The sequence below is a fragment of the Sceloporus undulatus genome, chromosome 2, assembly GCF_019175285.1.
Source record: "Sceloporus undulatus isolate JIND9_A2432 ecotype Alabama chromosome 2, SceUnd_v1.1, whole genome shotgun sequence".
NCBI lineage: Eukaryota > Metazoa > Chordata > Lepidosauria > Squamata > Phrynosomatidae > Sceloporus > Sceloporus undulatus.
This window is the reverse complement of record NC_056523.1, coordinates 80,676,212-80,679,453: the sequence shown is the minus strand read 5'-3', so window position 1 is coordinate 80,679,453 and position 3,242 is coordinate 80,676,212.

Here is a 3,242-nt window from a genome sequence, read left to right as displayed (position 1 = left end):
TTCAGTTATAGTAATGCCAGTTTACTCTTTTGTTATTGCAAGTACAGGATCTTTAAAATGCTCCCAATAACATAGCAGTATAGTAATCTATAATAATCTTGTCCTGATTGCTTCTTCACTAATTCTGTCCACATAATACGTAGGAATATAAGGCAGAAACAAATGCCTAACTCAATTTTACCATGTATTACCTAGCTTCTCTCAGTTTTTCAAAATTTTTGGCCAACATACAGGTACATGTACCTACTTTTACTTTTTTTAAAAAAAAAAATCTGTCTTAAGCAGGATACATTTTGAATGATACATATTTTGTCATAGATGTTTTATAGCTGAATAAGATTTTTGCTATGGCAGTAAAATATCAATTGAGATTGAGTCTGTCAAATAGATATTATGATCTATCAGAATTTACAATTCTGTTGTCTTATATGTGTATGTATATGTCTGTACTATCCATAAAACAAAAATTGTATCAGGCATCAAATACTACAGAGGAGGAAACTTCCCCCCCTTCTTTAAAACTGTAGTAACTTGCTCAGTTATGAATTTATGATATGTAAGCAGGCAATTTAATTTAATTTTCTGGTTTAGCACAGTCTTCTAACAACACATGAGAAAGTGTAAATTTTTAAAAACAGAAATACCTTTTCATTTTTCCACTTCTATTTCCAGTTCAAAGTAATGGCAAGGTCTTTAGGTGATTAAACCTGTGCTTGAACGGGAATCATGCATCATGATAACTCTGAATGATTGTTATGGCCATAAAATTAAGAGAAACGGAGAATACTAACATACTAACATGCAATGATCACCACATTTAACCATATTAACAACTGAGTTGCAAAGACCTAATGGAGAAAAGATGGGCTTAAACCTGTGCTTGAATGTTAAAACATGTTTTTCCCTACAAAAGTAGAGTGTAATTAAAATATTGGGGGCATACTTATCAAATTCACAGATGACACCAAATTAGGAGAAGCTAATACCCCAGAGGGCAGGATCAAGATTCAAAATGACCTGAATAGATTAGAAAGTTGTGCCAAAGCTAACAAAATGAATTTCAACATGGAGAAATGTAAGGTACTGCACTTCGGGTGGAAAAATGAAATGCACAGATATAGGATGGGGGACACAGACTGAACGAAACTACATGTGAAAGGGATCTGGGAGTCCAAGTAGACCAGAAGTTAAACATGAGTCAACAGTGCGATGCGGCAGCTAACAAGGCCAATGCGATTTTAGGCTGCATCAATAGAAGTATAGTGTCTAGATCAAGAGAAGTAATAGTGCCACTGTATTCTGCCTTGATCAGGCCCCACCTGGAATATTGTGTCCAGTTCTGGGCACCACAATTCAAAAAGGACATTGAGAAACTGGAGCCATGTGTCCAAAGGAGGGCGACCAAAATGGTGAAGGGTCTGGAAACCATGCCCTATGAGGAACGACTTAGGGAGCTGGGGATGTTTAGCCTGGAGAAAAGAAGGTTAAGAGGTGATATGATCGCCCTGTTTAAATATTTGAAAGGATGTCATGTTGAAGAAGGAGCAAGCTTGTTTTCTGCTGCTCCAGAGAACAGGACCCGGAACAATGGATGCAAGCTACAGGAAAAGAGATTCCACCTCAACATTAGGAAGAACTTCCTGACAGTAAGGGCTGTTCGACAGTGAAATGCACTCCCTCGGAGGGTGATAGAGTCTCCTTCCTTGGAGGTCTTTAAACAGAGGCTGGATGGCCATCTGCCGGGGATGCTTTGATTGAGATTTCCTGCATGGCAGGGGGTTGGACTGGATGGCCCTTGCGGTCTCTTCCAACTCTATGATTCTAATTGGTGAAGGGCAAGATTTCAAGATCTACTTAAGAGTAGCATCCAACTTTTTGGTCTACACTACTTTAAAACAGTCCTTCTACAATGCTCTTTTACCGTCTCAAGGACAAGGCATTAATTCACTTCAAAGTGCCACTCCCACACTATCTATGAAACACATAGCAGTTGGTGCCCTTAACAAATTATTAAAAAGTGCAATCCTTGGGCACATTTAGTCAGTCTAATACCCATTACAACAGAGGGGAGTAAGCATGGAGTTAGCATGGAGTAAGGGTCGTGTAGAGGCTTGAGTGTTGGACTATGACTCTAGAGTCCAGAGTTCAAATCCTGGCTCAGCCATGGAAGCTCACTGGGTGACCTTGGGCAAGTCATAAAGTCAGAGGTGGAAGAGAGCACAAGAGCCATCCAGTCCATCCCTTTTCTGCTATGCAGGAACTCTCAATCAAAGCATCCCTGACAGATGGCCATCTAGCCTCTGCTTAAAGACCTTCAAGGAGGGAGACTCCACTGCACTTCGAGGGAGTTTGTTCCACTGTCAAACAGCCCTTACTGTCCGGAAGTTCTTCCTAATGTTGAGGTGGAATCTCTTTTCCTGTAGCTTGCATCCATTGTTCCGGGTCCTGTTCTCTGGAGCAGCAGAAAACAAGCTTACTCCCTCCTCAATATGACATCCCTTCAGGTATTTAAACAGGGCTATCATATCACCTCTTAACCTTCTCTTCTCCAGGCTAAACATCCCCAGTTCCCTAAGTTGTTCCTCATAGGGCATGGTTTCCAGACCCTTCACCATTTTAGTCGCCCTCCTTTGGACACACTCCAGTTTCTCAATGTCCTTTTTGAATTGTGGTGCCCAGAACTGGACACAGTATTCCAGGTGGGGCTTGACCAAAACAGAATAGAGTGGCACTATTACTTCCCTTGATCTAGACACTATACTTCTATTGATGCAGCCTAGAATCGCATTGGCCTTGTTAGCTGCCGCATCACACTGTTGACTCATGTTCACCTTGTGTTCTACTTGGACTCCCAGATCCCTTTCACACCTCACACTTTCTCAGCCTCAGAGGAAGGCCCCCTTTTGAAGAAACTTGCCAAGAAAACCCTATGATAGACTTGCCTTAGGGTCGCCACAAGCCAAAAAATGACTTGAAGGCATACAGCTAGAACCACAAAAGTGCTGCAAGGCACCCTTCACACGCACTGATTGTCCAAATTAACACAGCTACGCGTTCGGGTTCTACAAGGATACCAACGTCAGCCGACAAAGCCGACTCTGCCTGGCGTCCTTTTCCCCCAGCGTCCGTTCGCCTTCTTGCTAAGTTTGGCCCCAGCTACTGTCCGTCTTAAAAGGCACCCGGAAAGCGGAAACCGCTGTGCGCGGGGTGGGTGGGCGTGGTCGCAGTTACTAAGCGACGAC